This window comes from Rana temporaria, chromosome 11 (assembly GCF_905171775.1).
Source record: "Rana temporaria chromosome 11, aRanTem1.1, whole genome shotgun sequence".
NCBI lineage: Eukaryota > Metazoa > Chordata > Amphibia > Anura > Ranidae > Rana > Rana temporaria.
This window is the reverse complement of record NC_053499.1, coordinates 29,232,691-29,251,802: the sequence shown is the minus strand read 5'-3', so window position 1 is coordinate 29,251,802 and position 19,112 is coordinate 29,232,691.

Genomic DNA, 19,112 nt, shown 5'->3' with positions numbered 1-19,112 from the left:
AGACACCTTCTTCCATTGCTCCATGGTCCAGTTCTGATACTAACGTATCCATATAAACACAGGTCAGTATGGGCGCAATAACGGGTCTGGGGCTACACAGCCCCATATGTAAGAATCTGCAATGTACTGTGTGTTCTGACATCTTTTTGTTGGAAGCAGCTTTAACTTTTTCAGCAATTTAAGTTAAAATAGCTCTTCTTTTAGATCGGACTCTGCTCCCCATGTACATCTATAAGCCTTGGTTGCCCATGACCCTGACTCTGGTTAGCCTGATTTTCCATCTTTAGACCACTTTTGGTAGGTCCTGACCAAGGCCATCTTAATGCAAGGGAACTCCTGGGCACTGCCCAGGGGCCCCTGGAACATGGGGGCCCCCGCAATAATCTTGCATTGCATCAAACTTGCCAAGTGTCCAGGACTTGCTGGGACAGTCATGCTTTTTACTAAACTGTCCCGATATGGTCGTGCGCTCCTGATACCCCCCCCCCCCCATACTGTGCCCTTTGTGTTAACTAGTCATTGATTTATGGAATGTTTTCCTTTTGTAAAATCGATTTTATTAAAAGTACTAATGAATATAATATTTAATTCTATCAACTATTTATACTTCATTTCTTGAAAGTAGGTGCGTAAATTGGGGCAAGCTGGTGGGGGCCCCAGTGCTTTACTTTGTCCAAGGGCCCATGATGCTTTTAAGATGGCCCTGGTCCTGACCACTGTCGATCGGGAACATCTCACAAGAGCTGCAGTTTTGAATTTTCTCTGACCCAGTCATCTAGACATTACAATTTGGCCCTTATCAAAGTAGCTAAAATACTTACGCGCTACTTACGCTCACCCATTTCTTTCTTGCTTTCAGCACATCAACTTCAGGAACAACGGGCCAGATTCACGTAGAATCGCGGCGGCGTAACGTATCGTATATACGTTACACCGCCGCAAGTTTTCATCGCAAGTGCCTGATTCACCAAGCACTTGCGTGAAAACTTACGCCGGCGGCCTCCGGCGTAATCCCGTGTAATTCAAAGGGGCGTGTGCCATTTAAATTAGGCGCGCTCCCGCGCCGGACCTACTGCGCCTGCTCCGTTTTGAAATTCCCGCCGTGCTTTGCGCGAAGTGACGTCATTTTTTCGAACGGCAACGTGCATAGCGTACTTTCGTATTCCCGGACGTCGTACGCATGAAAATAAAAATAGAAATTCGACGCGGGAACGACGGCCATACTTTAACATGGGCTGTGTAAAGTTAGGGCAGGTAAAACGACGACTAACTTTGCGACGGGAAACTAGACTAGCAACAACGTAACGAACGCGAAAAACCGTTGTGGACCGCCATAAAACCTCATTTGCATACCCGACGCTGGAATACGATGCGAACTCCACCCAGCGACGGCCGAGGTACTGCATCCTAAGATCCGACGGTGTAAGACAATTACACCTGTCGGATCTAAGGGCTATCTATGCGTAACTGATTCTATGAATCATTCGCATAGGTACTCTGAGAGATACGACAGGGTTTCAGAGAAACGCCGTCGTATCTCTTCTGTGAATCTGGCCCAACATGTCCATTTTCTGCCTATTATATACTACCGGCTTTCAAGTACCATTGCATGCCTCCCAACTTTTTGAAATGGGAATGAGGGTCACCTATCAGCAAAAGGCATAGGACACACCCCTTGTCACGCTCCCCTTAAAGGAGAATTGTACAAAAAACAAAAGATTAAACCTACAAGTGCTTTTTTTTTTACCACTACTATTCCTTTATAATACAAATGAAGCAATTTGGAAATCAGATGAAAGGTTTAGTACTGGAAAACACTTTTTGATAGATAAATAGTGCATTTCATACACATGTATATTGATCAGGCCAAAATGAAGGACAAATGAAGGGAATGAGGGACAGAGGGACATTGCTCCAAATCAGGGACAGTCCCTCGAAATCAGGGACAGTTGGGAGTTATGCCATTGTAACAATATATTCAATACTGTTCACTTTACCTGTCAGTGGTCATAAGGGTGGCATGTCATGTAACATTTTTGTTTGCAAAGAATACAGTTACTGAATGAAAAGCCTACGCACGCCTATATGACATCTGCATATGAAAATACACCACTCCAAGGAATAAAAGGTAAAAATCTATATAAATACTATTATCTGGTAAAATAAGTGCTCAAAAGGAATGCTCACTGTGAAAACTATAATAATATCTTATAAAACAACTCATGTGTTAAGAAAACTAGCCATTTATTAACACTATAATGATAAGGGGGGTAATCCACAAAAGGGATACGCCGGCGTATCTACTGATACGCCGTCGTATCCCTGTTTCTATCTATGGAACTGATCCACAGAATCAGTTTACCATAGATAGGCAGAAGATCCGACATGTGTAATTGAATTACACTGTCAGATCTTAAGAATGCAATTCTAGGCCGGCCGCTAGGTGGCGAGGCCATTGCGGCCGGCCTAGAATATGCAAATGAACACTTACGGCGATCTGCGAACGTTCCGACAGGCCCGTCGCGCTAATTCTACGTCGTTTACATCGAGTTACGCCGTGTAAAAATAGGGCTGAGTCCTATTTGACTAAGCCCTATTAAGTATGGCCGTCGTTCCCGCGTGGAAAATTCAAACTCTACGTCGTTTGCGTAAGACGTCCGTGAATGGCGCTGGACGCCATTTACGTTACCGTCTAAGCAAATGACTGTTAGCGCAATGCACGTCGGGTAAGTTACCCGACGGAGCATGCGCAGTACGTCCGGCGCGGGAGCGCGCCTAATTTAAATGGGACTCGTCCATTTGAATTGGCTCGCCTTGCGCCGGACGGATTTAAGTTACACCGCCACAAATTTCCAGGTAAGTGCTTTGTGGATCGGCACCTAACTTTGCAACTTTGCGGCAGTGTAACTTAAATTGAAAAAGTTACGTTGCGCTGGCTGGCTGTGGATCTGGCCCTATGTTCACAATGTACTACATTGCAGAAATTAACTAACTAATTTTAAATCATTTATGCTCTGCCATGTTTTTGAAATAAGAAGAAATCTCCATCATACATTGTCACAAGGACTATGTCACATAGCCGGGAGGGGGGTAACTCTGCATTCCTTTATTATGGTATGACAAGGCTTTTGTTTTCTTAAAGGTTTGATCTGACTGCATTGTCCATATCAATACAACATTAAACAAAAGAAGCATTTCTGTTCTCTTTTAAGCAGATTATATAAAAAAAAAAAGACAATTACAGAGTAGCATGGACATTGTGTTGCTCTGAATAATAAATGACAGGAATGGTAATATGCTAATCTATCTGTTATAAAGTGCTGCTTAAGACATTTTATTATAGTAGATAGGGATGAGCTTCGTATTCGAGTCAAACTCATGTTCGACTCGAACATCGTATGTTCGATCGTTCGTCAAAATACGAACAAAACGGGTCGTTCGCGCCAAATTCGAGTTACGTTTCACAGACCATAATTCACTGCGGCATCGCTGGCTGATGATTGGCCAAGCATGCACTATGACCCCCATGCTTGGCCAATCACAGCACGCAAAAAACGGAGAGCCATAATTGGCCAAACCCAGGGTGGCTTTGGCCAATTACTCATAGTGCTATGAATAGGCACTGAAGCACAGTGCGAAACGCGTTAGCCTTTTCCTGATTGTTTGCTGTGGCGTGTGATGTTCTGTGACCAGTTTTAATAAAAGGGAACATTTTTGGAGTGCGGCTGTCCCAGTTCTTCTCTTCAATTTTGCATTAATTGCATTGCCGGCACCCACGGTTTGGATCCAGTGAGTAAAAGTTCCTTGGTTCATCTAAGCGGTTACTTTTCTTCTCATATAATAATAATAATAATGTGCATAGCTTTTGCCTCTTATCAGCTGAGCCACAAGAGGCAGTCATTTGAAGGAACCTATTGAATGCAATAAGATGGATCAGCAGGACCATATCAAAAACAAGAAAAGCACAACATCTTACACAAATTCCCCATATCACATACAACAATCAAATCTGATGTGAGAATTTATCTTTCCAGAAACATTTGATAAAATGACTTGAGCTTCTGAACTTGATTGATGAAATGATTAAGATGCAATGAAAAATATAGTCATTTTTCTAGTGTGTTAGTTACCCCTCTTTTTCCTGACATCATCATTTAACATTATTTGCCTGGATAATGCACTTAATGGATGTCAAAGTCAGAGGCGTTATAATGCAATTAGAAATGATAAAATGTTGTTCTTATTTATAATTGCTATGATATTTAAGGACAAGAAAAGTATTTGCTGTTCTTTCACATTAGCATGTGTGGGTGGCTATGTAGCTCACAGGTTGATATGAGGCATTGGGGTTAATCAGTCATTGATATATGCTGTACTAGTAAAGTGCTAGTTAGAAATGATTAAGAGAAAACACTGCTATGTTATGTCTAGGGATGAGCCGAAGCCCCCCCCCCCCCCCAGGTTCGGTTTGCACCAGAACATGCGAACAGGCAAAAAATTGGTGCGAGCACGTCTATGGGACACAAACGTGAAAAATCAAAAGTGAAAAGTTCACAAACGTGAAAAGTCATTTTAAAGACTTATGCCTCGTACACACGATCGGCTTTCCGAGGGGAAAACCGAGAACCTGCTCAGTTGCTTTTCCCTGTGTACACACAGCCGGTTTTCCCGACAGGAAAACTGCCCCATGACAGCTTTGGTCGGGAAAACCGGCCGTGTGTATGCTCCACTGCAGTGTTTTCCATAGGAACAAGTTCTCATTTTTGTGCGGGCAGTTTTCCTGCCGGGAAAACTGATGTGGAGCATACACATGACCAAAAGCAAACATGGCAGTTTTGCCGTCGGGAAAACCGATCGTCTGTACGAGGCATAATATGCAAGTTATTGCCATAAAACGTGTATGGGGACCCAGGTACTGCCCCAGGGGACATGTATAAATGCAAAAAAAGTTTTAAAAAATGTCATTTTTTCAGGAGCAGTGATTTTAATGATGCTTAAAGTGAAAAAATAAAAATTAAATATTCCTTTAAATATCGTCCCTCACATCTTTCCCATGTTCATAACAGTTCCACAGCAAAATAAAATTTCTATAGGAAAAAATGTAATTCAAAATTGCTCATGGCTGTAATGTATTGCTGGATCCCGGCAATAGAAATAAAAATCATTGAAAAAAATGGCGTGGGTGCCCCCCCTAGTCCATTGCCAGGCCCTTTGGGTCTGGTATGAATATTAAGGGGAACCCCACGCCAAAATGAAAAAAAAAATAGCATGGGGTCCGTCCCCCAAAATCCATACCAGGCCCTTTAGGTCTGGTATAGATTTTAAGGGGAACCCTGCTCCAAAATGTAAAAAAAAAACATAGCATGGGGGTCCCCCCAAAATCTATACCAGATCCTTAACCGAGCACGCAACCTGGCAGGCCACAGGAACAAGGACGAGAGAGCGCCTCCCCTCCTGAACCGTACCAGGCCACATGCCCTAAACATGAGGAGGGTGCTTTGGGGTCCCCCCAATAACACCTTGTCCCCATGTTGATATGGACAAGGTCCTCTTCCCCAAAACCCTTGCCCGGTGGCTGTGGGGGTCTGCGGGCAGGGGGCTTATCGGAATCTGGAAGCCCCCTTTCACAAGAGGGCCCCCAGACCCCACTCCCCATGTGAATGGGTAGGGGGTACCCCTACTCATTCACCAAAAAAAGTGTCAAAAAGTAAAAACAGAGGACAGTTTTTGACAATTCCTTTATTATAAAAAAAAGTGTCCCGCAATGTAAATCCATCTTCAAGCTCAGGGCCGAGACCTGAAAGAAAAAAATGTGTCATTGTTGGTGCAATGACTCAGCTCAGCCCGGCCCCTCTCTTTTTTAGGGGGATGTTGCCACATGCCCTTACGCCGAGGGATCCATGAAAAAAAAATTGTCGTCGATGCCGCAATGACACGGCTCCGCCCTTCTGCTCTCTTTTTTTGGGGGATGTTGTCCCGCGCCCTTACGCCGAGGCATTCATGATGGATGTTGGATGCCCAGACTTAGGTACCAGCATGTTCATCTTGCCATATCAGCTGCCCCCTATTATTCAATTAAGGATTGAATCATCAAACCCTTCATCTGGGTATATCTGCTCCTTCCTGTGTGGTCATTCCTGCAGCACACAACTAGGAGTAGGTTGCATTCGAGATGACTGTGGAGACTAAGGTATGTTGAACAATGAGGCAGATATGTAACTGGATGCTAGCCAGATTTATTCTCTTAGTACCTTGCTTATGACTGTATTGCAATCTAAATGCCTCTGAAGCCCTGCATACCTGTGCATTATATTTACAACTCTTGATATCTGCTTATCAATACAGAAGACAAACATAATAAACTCTCTAATGACCGATTACTAACTGGCTGTTTGGCATTACATGGTGGAAGCATTTGCTCCGTTACCCGGGGACCCTGTATGTGCAGTTTTGTGCTCATTTCCTCACGGTCCTCATTGTTCCATCTGGTGAATGTCTGCGCTGCCCTCTCTGGGAAACAACTGATCACTTACTCATCAGTTATAAACAATTTTTATAATTTTGTTCATTTTATTTTATATAGATACATGAATGCACTTCTCTTTGCTCTATATGCATTTTTATGTTACTAATACTATATGATATATTTATATTGTAGAACTACTACTACCCATTTGACATAAAACTTCTGAAGAAGGACTATAATTAGTCTGAAACATGAAAGGTGTCTACGCCAGTATGTACGACAGCTAGCCCGCCAGCATCCATGGGCAGTATGCATTATTTTGGGTATTATGTATCATGAGTTTCTATTCATAATTACATTAATACTATATGATGTTCATTTTTGATTTCTATTATTTTAACATGTTATAATAAAATATATATTTTTTACCAACATTTTTGTCTGCCAGTCAAAAAATCTATGAGGGTTTTTACTGTGCTTTATGCGCCAGGTGTTTTTTGTTCTATGAAATGGGGGTGGTTGGTCTTGCTCAAAATGCAAGTTCCCTGACTGTTACAAAATTGATCACAGCCAGCACTCATATGTTAATGGATAAGGTACATCCACAGGTTCTAATAGAACTCTACTTAGACAATAGTGTTCTTGGCTTTTCAGCCCTCTTCAGACTGGGAAAATCTTCAAACAACACTATAAAATACAAATAGTGCATTGGACTCATACAAAATCATCAGTAAATTATATTAATAAAATTACTTAAAGGGGTTATAAAGGTTCGTTTTTTTTCACCTTAATGCATCCTAGCAGTCACGAGCCCCCCAGCCCCTCCATTTTACTTACCTTACTTACTTACAGTTCACCTGCTCGGTGCGTCCCCGGCATCCTATTCTCTTGGATAGACTGATAGCAGCGCAGCCATTGGTGTAGTGATCCTGTTCGAATCCGGATCACGGCACCAATGTAGTGATCATGTATATGTATAGTGTCCAGTACTCCGGTTAGATAATTGATATCTTAGATGTTAGTATGATGACCATAAATTAAGTTGTTTCGCAGCAACACAGGTTCTCCAGAGAACGCAAAATTTTATTAACTTCCAATAACATACAAAGTCCAAAGTCCACAGACGATACAAAGATCCAACAGAGTATTTCAGAATCCCATCTTTTCCTAGACCTGTGCAATATTCATCATAGAGTGACAAGACTACACTACCTGAATACCAGCTTGAGTGTCTCAAATATTGGTCTCACACTCAAAAGGGAGGGGTTCCTTCAGGTCAATCAACTGTTTCCTTGAATGAAAACTTCCCCAAGTCTAATTACCATCAATAAATACTTCCTTATGTAAGGAAGTACCAGGCCATCTCACACAACTAGTCTAAGATAAGATTAACACATCAAAGGGTCCTCTGTACCTTTTGATACGTGTCGTTTGGCCACAAGATTTGGTCAGCAAACACCCTTTAATGTCTAACCTTGAATGCCTGTATGTAACACTATATATACTGTGCCTTACATATACCACAATATTTTAAATACCTATACATCTCTATTAATATTACTACAATTGGCTCCTGCTGTTGTCAATCAAATCCAATGACGCGGGCGTCGGGGGCAGGGCCGAGTCATACACTCGACTTCTATAGATGCCGAGTGTATGACACAGGAGCGAGCCCGCAAGGTAACCTCCTCGGGAAAGAGCTTTCCAGAGGGGGTCATCTAATGCGGGGAGGAACCACGAGAGCCACTGTGGGACCCCAGAAGAGGATGTTCGGGGCCAAATGAACTGCACAGTGGAGGTAAGTATGACATGTTTGTTGTTTAAAAAAAAAACTTGAACCTATACAATCACTTTAAATTACCCAAAAAGGCACCCTTCTTTGCAGAACAGCTTCAGTTCAGTTCAATTTTGATGGTGACTGTTTGTGGACTGCAGTCTTCAAGTCATTCCACAGATTTTCAATGGGGTTTAAGTCTGGGCTCTGATTAGGCCATGGAAGGATGCCTAAAATTTGCCTTGCATCTTAGTGCAAGCTTCTGAGAAAATCACATAAGCAATGAATTACATTTCTGGGGCGTTTTATACACCAGGTTATACATACATATTCTCCAGCACACCGTGGATCGTACAGAACGTCCAAAAATGTATTGCAGTGAAAAGATCACAAGAATTGCAACGTTTAGAAGTCGCACAGGACCTGACGAAGAGCAATACATTTTTGGACGTTCTGTACGAACCACGGTGTGCTGGCGAATATGTATGTATGATTGTTGTTACAGTTCCCAGCTGGTGATGACCCATTTTTGCACTTATTGGCCGTTTCTCCAGGAAGGTGTGCGATTGGAATATTGACTAAGACTTATACACCAGGTTGCCATATTAAATAGATTTTTTTGCAGAAAATTGCAGCCCCGCAGATTGAAAAGGAAAGGTACCGTATTTATCGGCGTATACCGCGCACTTTTTTCCCCTTAAAATCAGGGGAAAATCGTGGGTGCGCGATATACGCCGCTACTGCTGTTCCCGGGCGCCGCCGAAATAGACCGAGCCGAGCCGAGTGTACTATGCACTCGGCTAGGCTTGGCCACGCTCGGCTCCGCCCTCAGCCACGCGAGAGGGCCGCCGATGGACGCAGGGCAAAAATTTTTCCTAAAAATACCTTCCTAAGTTTGGGGTGCGCGGTATAAGCTGGCACGCGGTATACCCCGATAAATACGGTAAGTATTAATAACACCAAATAACAATATAGCTTGTGTAGAAATTGTATACAGTATTATTTTCTTCACAAAAGATACCCTTTAAGAATTGAAGCTAGAGGGTTAAGATAATGACCAGATACCTAGAATTTGTTTAGAAGAAGGTCAGTAATGTCAGCCTTCATGTTTCCTTGTGTATTATTTATAATGTGGAACATTTAAACCCTGTCATTGATACAAGACCAATCTCCCTGCTCAAGGGAAGAGAGAAGCAGTGACTGGTCCTTATTACAGTAAGTTCCTGCACAGGGGCAAAGTATATGAGTAGACACCAAGATTTAAATAAGATTACACATGCCCCTTGTATTTGGACAATCATTTTCTGAATTCCAGCTTTAAATCTTGGACACTGAGTGGATTGTGCCTGGAAAATTATTTCAGTCCCTGCATTACAGTATCGGATTCTTCAGAAAGGCACAATCTTTCTATAAAATACTTATACTATTTGGAATGACACTTGTATTATTTTGTGATTACATTTTTTATTGCCACAGACCGAATTCACAGTCTGTATCCCAATAAAACCTTAGCCGAATGTACCTACTATATCATTGTGACGTCTACGTTTCAGATACTTTTTTTCACTTGTTCCCATAAAGCCAAGCAAGCATAGAAACAAAATGAGCATTATTGACTAATTGTCCTGCAATAAACTGAACTACCATTGATTGGAAAAAGTAACATTTGGTTACAGCGTGTTTCATTTAAGCATTCACAGTCTGGAAAATCTATACAGCTTTGTTACACAATGTGCTATCTGTGGTAGTACTCTAGATTTTCAAGATATTAAAATATTTGGCTGATCAAACTTTGAAACGTAGTAACTGAGTCACAGCCAACTAATCCATGCATTGTGCCCATGACCTCCTCTTGTAAAGTAAACCCATGAAACTGGTAAGCTGAAGGTGTCAATGTCACTCAATAATAAGGGTGCTAACATCAAGCAGCTTCCTCACTGCTACTAAGCATATACAGTGCCTTAAAAAAGTATTCATACCCCGTGATATTTTCCACATTTTGTAATGTTACAACCAAAAATTTAAATATATTTTATTTGGGATTTTATGTGATAGACCAACATATAGTGGCACATAATTGTGAAGTGGAAGGAAAATTATAAATGGTTTTCAAATTTATTTACAATTAAATATCTGAAAAGTGTGGCGTGCATTTGTATTCAGCTCCCTTTACTCTGATATCCCTAACTAAAATATAGTCAAACCAATTGCCTTCAGAACTCCCCTAATTAGCAAACAGAGTTCACCTGTGTATAATTTAATCTCAGTATAAATACAGCTATTCTGTGGCCCTCTGAGGATTGATAGAGAACCTTAATTTGCAGAGAAGCAAGCTTCGAACATCTCACAGAGCACTGTTCAATCCATTATCAAAAAATGGAAAAAGTATGGCACAACTGCAAATCTACCAAGACATGGACGTCACCCTTGACTGACATGCCGGGCAAGAAGAGAATTAATCAGAGAAGGCCCATGGTAACTCTGGAGGAGCTGCAGAGATCCACAGCTCAGGTGGGAGAATCTGTCCACAGGACAACTATTAGGCCTCGTACAGACGACCGAACATGTCTGCTGAAATTGTTCCGCGGAGCAGTTTCAGCAGACATGTTCGGTCGTCTGTACGGCCGAGCAGACAGGTTTCCAGCGGACATTTGTCCAGCCGACCGTTTTGCCGCGGACAAATGTTTCTTAGCATGCTAAGAAACATGTCCGCTGGAATCCTGTCCGTCGGACATGTTCGGTTGTCTGTACAGACTCACCGTACATGTCCGAGTGGCCGCCATCCCTCGCATGTGTCGAATCACTTTGACGCATGCGTGGAAGCATTAAACTTCCAGGGCCGCGCACGTCGCCGCATCATCATCGCGGCGACGGTGCGGCCACGTCCCCGCATATCGTGTACGCGGGGATTTCTGTCTGATGGTGTGTACAACCATCAGACAGAAATCTCCGGCCAGACATGTCCGCTGAAAACGGTCCGGCGGACCGATTTCAGCGAACAGTCCGGTCGTCTGTGCGAGGCCTTAGTCGTGCCCTCCACAAATCTGCCCTTTATGTAGGAGTGGCAGGAAGCCATTGTAGAAAGAAAGCCATAAAAAGGCCTGTTTGCAGTTTGTGAGAAGCCATGTGGGGGACACAGCAAACATGTGGAAGAAGGTGCTGTGGTCAGATGAGACCAAAATTGAACTTTTTGGCCTAAAGGCAAAACACTGTGTTGCGGAAAACTAACACTGCACATCACCCTGAACACACCATCCCCACTGTAAAACATGGTGGTGGCAGCATCATATTGTGGGGATGCTTATCTTCAGTAGAGACAGGGAATGATGGGAAGATGGATGAGTCAAATACAGGGCAATCTTAGAAGAAAACCTGTTAGAGTTTGCAAAAGACTTGAGACTGCGTTGGAGGTTCATATTCCAGCAGGACAATGTCCCTAAACATACAGCCAGAGCCGCAATGGAATGGTTTAGATCAAATCATATTCATGTGTTAGAATGGCCCAGTCACGTACAGTCCAGGCCTATATCCAATTGATGATCTGTGGCAAGACTTGAAAATTGCTGTTCACAGACGCTCCTCATCCAATCTGACAGAGCGTGAGCTATTTTGAAAAGTATAATGGGCAAACATTTCACTCTCTAGACATGCAAAGCTGGTAGAGACATCCCCAAAAAGACTAGCAGCTGTAATTGCAGTGAAAGGGGGTTCTACAAAGTAGGGGGGCTGAATACTCATGTATGCCACACTTCACATATTTATTTGTAAAAACAATTGGGAAAACCATTTATCATTTTCCTTCCACTTCAGAATTATGTGTAACTTCGTGTTGGTCTATCACATAAAATCCCAACGAAATACATTTACTTTTTTGGTTGTAACATGACAAAATGTGGAAAAATTTCAAGAGGTATGAATACTTTTTCAAGGAGCTGTTAAAGATCAGAAGGCGCCGCAAACCTAGTTCACTGCAAAAACATTTTTACTAAATTTAGATTGTAGTACAAAAGACAATACAGACAGTTCACTGTTTCACAACCTTTGAACTTGATAGTACACCTGAAACAGCTGTTCTTTTTGTACTATGCTTTGCACTACAATCTACAATTATTAAACACATTTTGCATTTCCTTCTGAACTTTTTAAGTGTGTGACCTATTTATAACCAATATTTAATATTAACCTGAACAAAAAGAATATACAATCAAGTAACAATTAGCCCTGAACAAAAAATTAAGAAACTATATAAGAACACTATGGCCCGGATTCACAAAGCACTTGTGCCGACGTATCTCAAGATACGCCGCGTAAGTGCAAATATGTGCCGTCGTATCTATGCGCCAGACTCAGAAACTAAGATACGCCTGAAAATAGGCTTCATCCAACCGACGTAACTTGCCTACGCCGGCGTAGAGTGGGCGCATATTTACGCTGGACGTATTTGGCGCTCCCATTAATTTTCTATTCACATATGCAAATGAGGGAGATACGCTGATTCACGAACGTACGTCCATCCGACGCAGTGCGCGTTAAGTCATACGTCCGGCGTAAAGTTATGCCCCATAAAGGAGGTGCAACTCAGCAGCATCCATGCAAATGGCTGCACCAGGGAACACAAGCCAACGTATTTTACGTAGTTTACGTTGGACGTGAATATGACTAGGCGTAGGTTTCGTTCACGCCATAGGCAGTGATCCGACGTATCTTAGGGAGTAGTTCCGACGTGATTCTGAGCATGCGCACTGGGATGCGTCCACGGGACGGCGCATGCGCCGTTCGTTATAGATATTTGTCTGGCGCTCGGCCCATCATTTGCATGGGGTCACGGCTCATTTGCATGGCTCACGCCCACTTCCACCTACGCCGGCTTACGCCTAGGAAACCCAGCGCAGTTTTGGCAGCACTGGCTTTGTGAATACAGTGCTTGCCTCGATCTGCGCTGCATCGATGTAGCGTACAGGAGATACGCTACGGCGGCATAAATAGGCGCTGCTGTATGTGAATCCGGGGATATATATTCCCTTTAAGCTAAGAGAGATGTTAAATTAAGCTAAATATTTAAGTTTTCATCAGTGCAAACCATAGATGTGGAAATGTGTAGTTAGTTACCTAAAGAAGAGAAGGAAGCACTGTAACACATGTAAAAATGGGTTAAGAGCACAACCTTTTGGCAGTTTATAAGAATACATCTATATATATAAAACTCAACGTGTGTATGTATGTATGTTCCAGCATCACGTCCAAACGGCTAAAGATATTAACATGAAACTTGGCACACATGTTACTTATATGTCAGCAACAAACATAGGATAGGTGGTTTAACCCTTACCCACCCCCATTTGCCATGGTCGGGGTTTTTCTTTAAAGTCCCATTCAACTCTATGGGAAATACATGTTACTTCATGTTCCAGCATCACGTCCAAACGGCTAAAGATATTAACATGAAACTTGGCACACATGTTACTTATATGTCAGCAACACACATAGGATAGGTGGTTTAACCCTTACCCACCCCCATTTGCCATGGTCGGGGTTTTCCTTTAAAGTCCCATTCAACTCTATGGGAAATACATGTTACTTCATAACTTCCAAACGGCTGTAGATATTTCGATAACACTTGGTCACATGTTACTTATATGTCCACTTAAACTATAGGATAGTTAATTTATCCCTTAACTACCCCCATTTGTGAGGGTCAGGGTTTTTGTTTAAAGTCCCATGCAAATCAATGGGAAATGTATGTTCCCACATAACTTCTGTACGCCTGGAGATATTTCAATAATACCTGGTACACATATTACTTATATGCCAAATAAAAATATATGACAGTTAAATTAACCCTTACCTACACCCTTATATAAAAGATGGGTATATTTATATTACTATGATTTTCTTCCCCAAAAGGTTAAGATAGGAAGACCGGGCAACACCGGGTATTCAGCTAGTAATATATATAAATAATATCTCATATTTACCTGTCAATTTTTATTATTCATCCACATAATAAAAAATAAAGAATATAACCACAAAACACATTTTTTTTTTTATAAAAATGTATTCAAGGCTGAATCATAAAATGTTTGTTGTTTCTAAACCATTTAGACTGAATAGCTTACTTCAGTGGACTAGAAGTATTAATGTCAAAGAATTTGAGAAATGCAATGCAATGTAATTCAGTTAATCTGTAAATTATTGTGTACCCATATCTTACTAATGAAAGTAAATCACAGCTACCTATAAACTGTCAGGAATGCCAGCAGAAGGGATTATGTTGGTTTGAGAAGGAGTGATAACATTGTACACTTAGCCCTATAGATGCTGCACAGAGCTGAAGCTTTCGTGTTGAACATGGGGCTGTCAGTTGATGGGAATTTGCGTAAAAATGAAAATCACACCTCCGCTTCTGTGAATAATTATCTTGAGCTGTGTTTATTCATTCTCTGACAGCTAAATAATATGGATGCTGAATGAACTGTTAAATTAGGAATGATCAAAGAGTGAGCCTAGTAAGAAAAAAATAACACTACTTGTGATGCATAGAGGAATCCCTCAAAGCACAATTAAAGTGACCAATACAATTCTTCTTGCTATTACATTTTACAGTGCCGGTAAATAGAGACTGTTGTAAAAACGTTATTGTCCCCTCTCTCATGTCACATATCTCTAGTTATCCTTAGATAACAGCTGTGAAACCCTGTGCAAAAATTGCACCACCTTTTACTCTTCCCTGCTGTTTTTGGTATTTTTCATATGGTCTGATTTACACTCACCGGTCACTTTATTGGGTATACCTGTTCAATTGCTTGGTAACACACATTGCTAATCAACCAATCACATGGCAGCAACTGTATGTATTTCAGCATCTAGACATGGTAAAGACAACTTGCCGAAGTTCAAACCGAGCATCAGAATAGAGAGGAAAGGGGATTTAAGTGACTTTGAATGTGGCATGGTTGTTGGTGCCAGATGGGCTGCTCTGAGTATTTCTAAAGCTGCTGATCTACTGTAATTTCCACACACAACCATCTCTCTGGTTTACAGAGAATGGGCCTAAAAAGAGGAAATATTCAGCGAGCGGCAGTTTTGTGGAGGAAAATGAAAAAGAAAATAGGGTCACGTTAAACCTAAAATATTAAAATGTCAATATAAACACTCAAGACTTAACAAAACACTGAAAAAGTGAACACAAAAAGTGAATGGTTACTAAAAATTTGTGACAACTGCAAAAAAGATTGATAAATAAGTCCATGCAATGTGCCAACAAAACAAAAGTTCATAAACGTTGAGTAGATGATAACTGTCCACCCGTGCAAAAACCAGTCACTTTAATTAGTACAGTAATACATATATATATACATACTGTATTTAAAAAAAAAACTATTAAAATAAAAACAAACCACATGATTGTATTCTAAGTATGAGACAACAGCAAAACCCATAAACGAACATTGAGTTTAGAAACAATTTTAATTATTGGGGGGGGGGGGGGGGCTATAGAGCACATTTTCTCAACATGGCTACCCCATAGCATTTCTGGGATCTTTAAAGAAACTTAACCCCCCTCCCCCTGCCCCCAATCAACTGATTATTACAAATTTTTGGAATAATCAATTATGAGATTTTAATTGATTTTGTTATTCACTACACACTCCCACTCTGCTTAATTGTGCAATCCACTGGGGACTTCTAACCTGTCTTCCACACTCCGTTGTCTTTTGCTATTTTTTATTGTGTGCTGGGCTTTTTTGTTTTGTGTTGTCCATTCTCTTCATCACAATTCCTTTCACAGCGCAGATCCCCTAATGTCTGCCTCTGTCTGCCTGTAAAGCAGGGAAACACAACATACAGAAAGGTAATATGGATTTGAAAAATAAAAGAATAAAGATAAAGAAAATCTTAATTGCATCAAGTCAACGGATAAATAAGATGGAAATCTGAAAATTAAAATGTGTTTTTTTTTTTTTTTTTTTAACTTGCGCACACAGACTTGGTTGAATAAATATCAGAAATGAGAAACAGATGTTAATCAAAAACAAACACATTGCAAAAACTGGTAACCTAATGTAAACCCAATCACTAAAATCTCCTATAATCTTTAACATTTTAATGTCAATTCAAAAATAGTTTTTAATATTTGTATGTCTTCTTTAGCTTTCATTAAAATAGTGTCTGGTTCACACGGTCTCAGCCGTATATTGGTTTCTGGTTCTACCTTTGGAAGACTTTGTCCCTGCATGTTTACTCAAATGGGAAAGGGACCTGGAAATCTCTTTTTCTCTCGCTTTTTCTCTCGCTTCAAGCAGATACCAGGAACTGGGTTATAAGATCCTTGTGCGATGGTATAGGGTGCCGTCAGTGAGGTAAAATATACCCCCAAACTACAAACATCTGCTGTAAAAGCCGAAGAGCAGAGAGTACACTCTTCCACATTTTTTGGACCCGAGACTCAACAATTCTGGGCTTCGGTTAGATCCTTCATCAGTTGACGGATTTGACTGGGAATTAAATCTGCTACATTCTTTCCAAGAAGAGACACAATATGACCAAAATTCACCAAATGGAAAGCCTCACGGCAGCCCTTAAAGGCAGAGAATAATTGTGTCGGCGTACTTGGTTGAACTAGATGGACTTTGTGTCTTTTTTTAAACAGACTAAACGTGTAGCTATGTTCACATGCTCTTGGGAATATGAATCCCTGTCTGCTAGTGATATGTAAATTCTTTCCCATGCCCTCCCGCTTGAGTGGTGGTTTTGGGTGCAGTTATGCCAGAATCTCTTCCTAATTCCCCCTCCCACCACCTGCTCCCATGCTCTCTGCCATGTAATGTTGAAAAATGCTAAATAAAGAATAATAAAAAAAATATCTGGTGTTCCTACTGTGCAGATCCTTGTTTAGGCACTTCCGGTTATAGCAGTGATTCTCAAACTGTGTACCGCAGGTGTGCCGTAGAATAATAATAGAGACTGCTCCATTTGTTTGTTCAGTTTGTCGACTCCAATCTGATTTGTCTTTGAAAGCAGGTACATCCTTCACATTAAATGTCTATTTAGAGCCCCTCCCCTATTGCTTGTCCTATTGCCCCTCCCCTACGTGTTACGCCACAGGGACACGTGGCTTCCTCACGTGGGTGGGAGAATCTGTATACCAGCGGCTAGTGCGATTGAACGATTTTTAAGATGTCAGTGTGGTGCGTAGCTACTTTGTTGAACTTATATTAATATCACCTGGTTTTAAGATTTAAGCACTATTGGAGATAATTTTTCTATATACACGGATGTTGGGGAAATCATATGACGTGAGGCCACGGTGGGGGCACAGGGAGATAAGGACATCGCTACAATTTAGTCTGGATGGGACTTGAATGCGCATTTTTGACCAGGTCACTGTCATTCAGGTGACAATACACCCAAAGGGGAGCACAAGTGGTGTTTCACTGGCCTAAACAAATTGAGCACTTAAAGAACCATAGAGAAGATTGGTGGTTATTGTCAGCACGGCAATAAGGAACTGGACTCTATACCTAATCACCTTAAGGACAGTTTATGTATGGGTGTGTATGTGTGTATGTGTATATATATATATTTTCTTTTACACAGTTTTATACTTGCACAGATATTTAGTGATTTGTTTATATTTATGTAGAATTTGTATATGTGGTTTTTCAAGTAACTTTTGTGGTTTCATATTATATATCAGCTGTATTTTAGATTTAATTTGATTGTTCGCGTTCAGCAAGAGGTTATAGAAGCACGACACATTGATTGGATTTTGATCATGCTTAACACATTGTATAGGAATGTGAAAAGTGCTTGTGGCTGACATTGTAGTTTTATCATATCCAGGATTTGCTCGCAATAATTTTGGCTGATTAATTTGTATTTGAGTGTTAACCAAGTTGTTTTCAGTGGGATCTTCAAAGGAGATCATAACGTGTATTACTACATTTAGAACTTGATCAGCAAAAGGGTTAACTTTTAAAAACACTTAGCCTTTTCAGTCTTTATAGGGAAAATGATGGAAAATCTACCTTTCTACCGAGAAGTGTTAGGTCTCGTCCTGACATTATGAAAAATGTTAATAGCCCCATCGATAGAGCTCAGTAATCTGTAAAGAATATGGAGTCATACATTACACACACTTTAAATTACCCTCTTCGTTAATTATTCCAAAGGTGGAAAAAAATAGAAGGATCAATTCATCACTTGTGAATTAGTGTTACTGGTGTTCACGCTCTGTTCTCTTGCTTCGCTTGCTATGGACAGACACAGCTCAAAGCCTAAGGAAAATAATTAACTCTAACAGAGTAATGGGTTGGGCAGATGCGGAAAAGGAAGTAAATGGTCTTAGTTTGCGATCAAGCATGGTTCGGGGGCACAGCGCGAGATCTGAGCCCTTCCATGTTCCTTGAAGTTACAAGTAAGACAATGTCCACAAGAAATTTAATCAGTTTTCTCATTAGATACAGTTTCATGACTCTGTTGATTCTACTGGTGGTTCTACCCGTGTTATCGCTAAATAAATTAAATGTTCAGTTGGAGATTTAGAGTCAAATATAATTTTATTGCGTTTGACAAAATAAAATAGTACAGACAACGTTCAAATGTCCCCAACACAAGAAAATATAATTCAAATCCCACTGTCTAACCTTCGCAGGAAACATTATCAACAAAAACTCAAAGACACCGCCGCCTACAAGGAGCGGATAGTGCAATACCATACAAAGGGCAGTGAGGGCTTAGATAAATACATAGTACGACACTTGACTTATTAACCTAAAATGACAGAGAGAAAAAAAGAGGCAAAGAGAGCAATAGAGGAAGAAAGAAAAGAAGGAAGAGAGTACATAGAGAAATGAGGGAACAAGCAGACCA